Source organism: Populus nigra, chromosome 17 (assembly GCF_951802175.1).
Source record: "Populus nigra chromosome 17, ddPopNigr1.1, whole genome shotgun sequence".
Taxonomy (NCBI): Eukaryota; Viridiplantae; Streptophyta; class Magnoliopsida; order Malpighiales; family Salicaceae; genus Populus; species Populus nigra.
Window position 1 is genome coordinate 4,217,869 of NC_084868.1, and position 7,497 is coordinate 4,225,365.

The following is a 7,497-nucleotide window of genomic DNA, read 5'->3' on the forward strand; positions in this document are numbered from 1 at the left end:
ATCTCCTTTGTCTAATCTTTTGGATTCACTTGAGGAAGGGGTCTCTCAAAGAATTTAGAACATGAGCGACTTATATATTGAGATATTATTAGTTGAAAAGAAGAGGATTTAATTATATGGCAACTCATCAGCGTTTTCTAGCCACCTTTATTGATGTTGTTCTCTAGCTATATTATTAACAAATAAACTAAAAGCCGTGGTTTTTTTTACTGTAGATGGAGATACAGTTCACCGTGGAAGGTGGTTTTTTTACTGTAGATGGAGATACAGTTCACCGTGGAAAGTTTTACTAGCAATATTGATGGGTTAATAACACCTTTCCTTTTTCTATTGCAAGCAAAAACAAATGGCAACCTCAACCTATGAGGAAGACTATCATCTCCAGTATGCTATGCAACTTTCAAGTGCATCAGTGCTGCCTCTGGTTTTGAAAGCAGCAATAGAGCTAGGTGTGTTTGAGATGATAGAAAAGGCTGGTCCTGATGCCTTGCTCTCAGCTTCAGATATTGTCCCTCAATTTCCCACATAAAACAACCCGGAAGCCCATATTCTGCTAGACCGTAACCTCTGCCTGCTCGCAAGCCATTCTATTCTTGCTCAGTGTCTGTTGAATATTAAACTCAATCTAGATGGTCAAGGAAGGCAACCACCAGCTGCCACCGACCAGCCGCCAGCGACCAGCCACCAGCCGCAGCCGCCAGCCGCCTTCACACCACCGTCCACAGCCGCCTTCACACTTGGAAAGGTTGAATTATCTTGTTTTGAATTCATGTATAAATAGCAAGCTGAGCTTATGTTATTATGTGTGGGAGAGTAGAGAGAATAGAGAGAAACACTAGAGAGAAAGAGAGGGTGTGTATTGTTAAGCTTGTTGTAAGTTTATTTTGTGTTTTGTAAGCTTGTGTTCTTGAAATAAAACTTTGTGTTTTATCCCCTCTGAGTGTTTCAAAACCACCACCAGTGGTTCCTCCCACCAACAATTGGTATCAGAGCCCCGTTCGTCAGAAAACAGAGGTATTTTCAGAGATAGCCGAATTTTCAAAGTTGTCAAAAACAAGTTTTGATCATTCCACCGTGTAGAACTCATCCATACGAACTCACTGCCGCAAAACTCAGCTCAATCGGACACCGGGGTGATCCACACGCGCCGCCTGAAGATCCGGTAACTGTAGCCCAGTCGCACCCACGCGCGCCAGAGGAAGAAGACGAGTGACGTCCACGCGCGCCATATTTGAGCCGTTTAAGCCGCGCCACGCCAAGCCGAGCCAAGCCTCAAGCCAAGCCTCCAGACGAGCCGAAGAATATTCCCGAGAATATTCCCTTTTCAAGCCGAGCCGCTAAGCCGAGCCGCTATTAGCCTAAGCCGAGCCGATAGAATATTCCACAGAATATTCCCGGTTCAACCCAGCGAACCGCCCGACGCCCAGAATTGGTTTTTGGACCGGTTCACCCATTTTCTGACCCGATTTCTACAAAGTCAGACCGGTTCCCGACTATTTCAACCATTCCGGATCGATCTACAGTGTCCGTTTTGCCAAATTCAACTCCCAGAAGGAGATATAGTCATTAAAAGAGCAAAATGACTACAGAAAGTACACAAACACTCATCCCGAAGCTGACCAAAGACAACTATGATAGTTGGTGCATCAGATTGAAGGCATTCCTTGGTTCACAAGAGTGTTTGGAGATTGTACACTATGGTTATGATGAACCAGAGTCCAAAGAAGAAGAAGAAGCTTTACAAGAGGCACAGAAACAAGCCCTGAAAGTCAACAGAAAGAAGGACAACAAAGCAAAGACCATCATCTACCAAGGTCTTGATGAAGATACATTCGAGATCATAGCTTCCGCTGAAACATCAAAAGACATATGGGAGGCTCTCCAACAAAAATACAAAGGTGCCGACAGAATCAAGAAGATTCGTCTTCAATCTTTGCGAGGTGAATTTGAATTATTGCAGATGAAGTCCTCGGAGTCTATTTCTGATTATCACACAAGAATTATGGTGATAGTCAATCAGATGAGGAGAAATGGAGAAGCCATCGTCGATTCTCGAATTACTGAGAAAATTTTGAGATCCCTAGATCCAAAATTTGATTTTGTTGTTGTCGCTATTGAAGAGTCCAAGGAAGTGGACAAGTTGACAGTTGATGAGCTTATGAGTTCTTTGCAAGCTCATGAGCAGAAGATTGTAAAGCGAAATGGAGATAAGGCCATCGAGCATGCCTTACAAGCAAAGCTGTCTCTCAAGGACAGATATGAGCAAGGGGAGACTTCAACAAGTGCTCAAGCAGGAAGTCAACAATCCAGAGGAGGATTCCAGAGATTCCAAGGAAGAGGTTCTTGGAATACAAGCTTCAGAGGAAGAGGTGGCAGAAATACCACCAGAGGAGGCCAAAGACAACAAGCATTCACTCCTAGAGGAAGAGGAGGCGGTTACAATAACCGTGATAAGAGAAATATCCAGTGTTATAGGTGCAATCAATTTGGGCACTATAGCACTGAATGTCAAAGGAAAGCTCCATTGGAGATACGTGAACAAGCCAACTATGCAGAGAAGGATGACAGAGAAGAAGCTGCATTTCTTGTCCAACAAGAACTTGGCGAGAAACAGGAAAATATATGGTATCTAGATACTGGAGCCAGCAATCACATGTGTGGCTACCGAGAGTTATTTAGTGATCTAGATGAGACCAAGCAAGGTCTAGTTACTTTTGGAGATACCTCAAAGGTTCCATTCAAAGGTAAAGGCAGCATCCCAATCAAGTTGAAGAACGGCGATTCCAGCTACATCGCCAATGTCTATTATGTCCCAGCCATAAAGCAGAACCTGATCAGCTTAGGTCAACTTATGGAGAGAGGTTATACTTTTTACTCGAAGAATTGTCATCTGACAATTAGAGACAACAATGGGAGATTAATGGCCTATGTGAAAATGTCCAAGAATAGGATGTTTCCTTTGAACATCCAGTATGATGCAGCACGGTGTTTGAGTGCCATCACCAACAGTGAAGAATGGCTTTGGCACCTGAGGCTTGGACATCTGAATTTCACAAGTCTGAAGATGCTAGCAAGCAAGAAGATGGTCAAAGGTTTGCCTCACATTGATCATCCAGATGAAGTCTGTGAGAGTTGTGTCCTCAGCAAACATCACAGATCCAGTTTTGCCAAAGAAGTCAACTGGAGAGCAAAGAGGCCACTGGAGTTAGTGCACACAGATGTGTGTGGCCCAATAACGCCTATGTCGACTGGACAAAATAGGTACTTCCTCACGTTTATTGATGATTTTAGCAGAAAAACGTGGATATACTTTCTGAAGAGGAAGTCAGAAGTATTCAATTGTTTTAAAGATTTTAAAGCAATTGTGGAGAAGCAAAGTGGCTACATGATCAGAACCGTGAGATCTGATCAAGGTGGAGAATATACAGCAAATGACTTTGAAGCCTATTGTACACAACAAGGCATCAGACATCAGACAACACCTGCTTATACACCACAGCTGAATGGTGTAGCTGAAAGGAAGAATCGCACGATTCTTGACATGGCAAGAAGTCTGCTCAAAGCAAAGAAGTTGCCCAAGCAATACTGGGCTGAAGCTGTATCATGTGCAGTGTATCTACTGAATCGCTGCCCAACCAGAAGTTTGCAAGGAGTCATTCCAGAAGAAGTATGGAGTGGTCACAAACCAAGTGTTACTCATCTACGAGTCTTTGGTTGTATGGCATATGCAAAGATCCCAGATGCAAGAAGGAGAAAGCTTGATGATAAAAGCGAGAGTTGCATCTTTGTCGGATATGGTGAAAGAAGGATGGGATACAAGCTGTATAATCCCATCACGAAGAAGGTGATTATGAGTAGAGATGTTATCTTTGAAGAAGATAAATCTTGGGAATGGAATGATGATAAAGAAGCAGGCAAATGGATCAACATTGATTTGATCCTTGAAGGTGAAGAAGTACCAACAGTACTTGTTCGAACCGATTGTGCCAGCAGCTGAACCACAAAGTCCGGTGATTATGCCAGCAGCTGAACCACAAAGTCCGGTACACAGATTCCCTGTGTTCAACAGGAGGAACACACCAGGAGCATCATCATCATCAACACCAGCAGCAACATCCTCATCGTCAGAAGGACCAAGAAGGATGAGAAATCTTGACGAGTTGTACGATGCCACGCAAGTCATCGAAGATACAACTCTATTTTGTTTCTTTGCAGATAATGACCCACTTAGCTTCAACAAAGCTATCACAGAAGAGAAGATAGAAGCAATGGATGAAGAAATGCATGTCATTGAGAAGAATGATACCTGGAAGCTGACTCATCCACCAGAAAATAAGAAAGCAATAGGTGTCAAAAGGGTCTACAAGACGAAAGCCAAATTAGTGGATAAAGGCTACAAGCAAAGAGAAGGCATTGAAAGGAGAAGTGTTCATGCTTGGCATTACATCCCTCGATTGAGTTTAAAGGGGAGATTTGTTGAATATTAAACTCAATCTAGATGGTCAAGGAAGGCAACCACCAGCTGCCACCGACCAGCCGCCAGCGACCAGCCACCAGCCGCAGCCGCCAGCCGCCTTCACACCACCGTCCACAGCCGCCTTCACACTTGGAAAGGTTGAATTATCTTGTTTTGAATTCATGTATAAATAGCAAGCTGAGCTTATGTTATTATGTGTGGGAGAGTAGAGAGAATAGAGAGAAACACTAGAGAGAAAGAGAGGGTGTGTATTGTTAAGCTTGTTGTAAGTTTATTTTGTGTTTTGTAAGCTTGTGTTCTTGAAATAAAACTTTGTGTTTTATCCCCTCTGAGTGTTTCAAAACCACCACCAGTGGTTCCTCCCACCAACAGTGTCCACCAAGAATATTCAGGATGGTCATTCCCAGAGGTTATATGGATTAGCACCTGTGGCCAAATACTTTACCAAGAACCAGGATGGAGGATCGTTGAGTCCCTTTTTAGCTATGATTCATGACAAGGTTATGATGGATATGTGGTAAGAGACTTCATAAGAATTGCTTTTTTCATATATTCTATTTCTGTTGCCGAATTGTTTGTTGCTATAGTTAGTTTGTGATTTTTCTTCTTCTTTCACTATGAAATAACAACAGGTACCACTTAAAAGACGCAGTTCTGGAAGGAGGGATTCCATTTGAAAAGGCTCACGGGATAAATTCTGCAGAATATCTAAAAAAAGATGCAAGATTTTGTGAGCTATTCAGCAGTTCCATGAAAAGTTTCAACGTTACATTTATGGAGACAATTCTGGACTTATATGATGGATTTGAAGGTGTAAAATGCTTGGTGGATGTGGGTGGTGGCAATGGTTCTATCCTTAACATGATCATTACCAAGTACGCTGCAATTAAGGGTATCAAGTATGATTTGGCTTCAGTTGTGGAAAGCTCACCATCCTACCCAGGTACGTATTGATCTTTTGTTTTGATCTTTTATTTTAACTTATTACTTACAAATCAAAAGGATGCTCGCCTATTCTTGAAGTTGAAACGCGACTAGTAGGAAAACTGCATAGATACAGTTGTTTGATCATTTACTTAAAGTGTACAAAATTGAGCAGTCTGAACAAGTTTTGTTCTGTAGGAATTGAGCATGTCGCGGGGGACGGATTCGTAACAATTCCGAAAGGAGGAGATGCCATTTTCATGAAGGTAATAAGATTTGATACTAGTGAAGTTTTAACAATTTGTTTGCTACATACCTCTGTTAGGGAACTGAAATGATATTTTTGAATGAAACAGTGGATAACTCACAACTGGGATGATGAGCACTTGCTAAAACTGCTAAAGAATTGTTATGAAGCTTTACCAGACAACGGAAAAGTTATAGTAGTGGATATGGTAGTTCCAGAAACCCCTGAAACCAATGTTAAAGCTAAAAGCATGCTACAGAATTATTTGTTCATGACAAGCATGAGTCCACAAGGAAAAGAAAGGACAGAAAAAGAATTTGAAACATTGGGAAAGGAAGCTGGATTTTCTCATATTCGAGTTGCTTGTTTTGTTTGTAATTTTTCAGTAGTGGAGTTCATAAAAAAATTAGTGAATAATTACTGTTGTAGTTACATCAGCTTACCCAATTGCCCATGTGGTTGCATTTCAGAAGCTGATGATCAATTCTCATAGAACTCAAATCTCTAGTGAGTGTAGCTCTTGGATTTTGTTGAGGCAGTAGTTGATAAATGTTGAATGCATTGGAAAATCAATGAATGTTGAATTTATCAGCAGATTAGCAAGAGTCAACCATAATTGGACTGGACTTGGCTGCACAGCAAGTTCTGGTGCAGAAAAGGAGGCCTAAACCACTTCAAGTTTTTTCTGTAGATGATTCTATACCTGATCAGCAAGTGCCCTGGCCGAAACACATTTTCGAAGTATGACAGATCACAGCACCATCCACCGGACTTGTCACAAGAACTGATTGCAAATTAAGATCATTAAGGTAGTCCTGTAAGCAAGACAAACATTTTAGATGGATTATAAATTGGATAATGTAGTTAACAAAATATACCAACAAATTAAATACTTCCCACTCAGAACAACTGCCTCCCAACTTCCCGCTCAGAACAATGATGCTTCTTTTATGATTGACCGTATCCTTTGCCTTCTTTCTAGCCATTCCATTCTCACGTGTTCTCTAGACAGTATCTGCATGAGAGATTTCAACCCTATATTTGTGGAGAGAATTCTGGATGCATGGTGGCTTCGAAGGTGTAAAAACCTTGGTGGATGTGGGAGGTGACGATGGTTCTGTGCTTAACATGATCATTTCTAATTATCCTACCGTTAAGGGTATCGACTATGATTTGGCTCAGTTGTAGAAATCTCACCATCCTATCCAGGTATTGATTTTTACATTTGTTCAGATTTTTTAACTGATCACTTGTTTTCTTGTTAATATCTGATCTGTCCAAGGGAGTTGAAAGCATGGCACAGGTCTGCAGATCGGCCCCATTTAGCAGATCTAGCAGTACTGCAGTTCTTCATGCATATGAACCTTCTAAAATAAAATTTCAATGCAGGTAGTGAGCATGTTGCAGGGGATATGCTTTGTAAGCATTCCAAAAGGAGGAGATGCCATTTTCATGAAGGTGAGTTTTGACCCAATTTGTTACATTTCATTAGCGTGAAATCTCTAAGCTAACAAATGAGCTTTAAAATCTACTTTATTACTTCTGCAATTTCTGGCCCATTGACTGACAGTATAATTTTTAATGAATCAGAACGTACCCCATAAATGGAATGATGAGCACTAATTAATACTGCTAACGAATTTGATACAAGTTTGATGCAGGAAATTATTTAGAAAAATAGATATATGTTTATTAAATGACAACAATTTTATTGCAAGTCAATTAAAAATAAAATAAAAATAAAAATAAAAATAAAATCAAAATCAAGTGAATACAACTCTATATGCAAAACCCTAAGACTAAAACGAAAGAAGAAGAAAAAGAGGGAAAAGGGTTGTGCATCATCTCA

The 7,497-nt window shown here is 40.9% G+C and overlaps 1 pseudogene; it reads left to right on the forward strand.

Moving 5' to 3' along the window:
• Positions 1-335: 335 nt before the first annotated feature.
• LOC133677151 (caffeic acid 3-O-methyltransferase-like) lies at positions 336-6,247 on the forward strand (annotated as a pseudogene).
• The last annotated feature ends 1,250 nt before the right edge of the window (positions 6,248-7,497 follow it).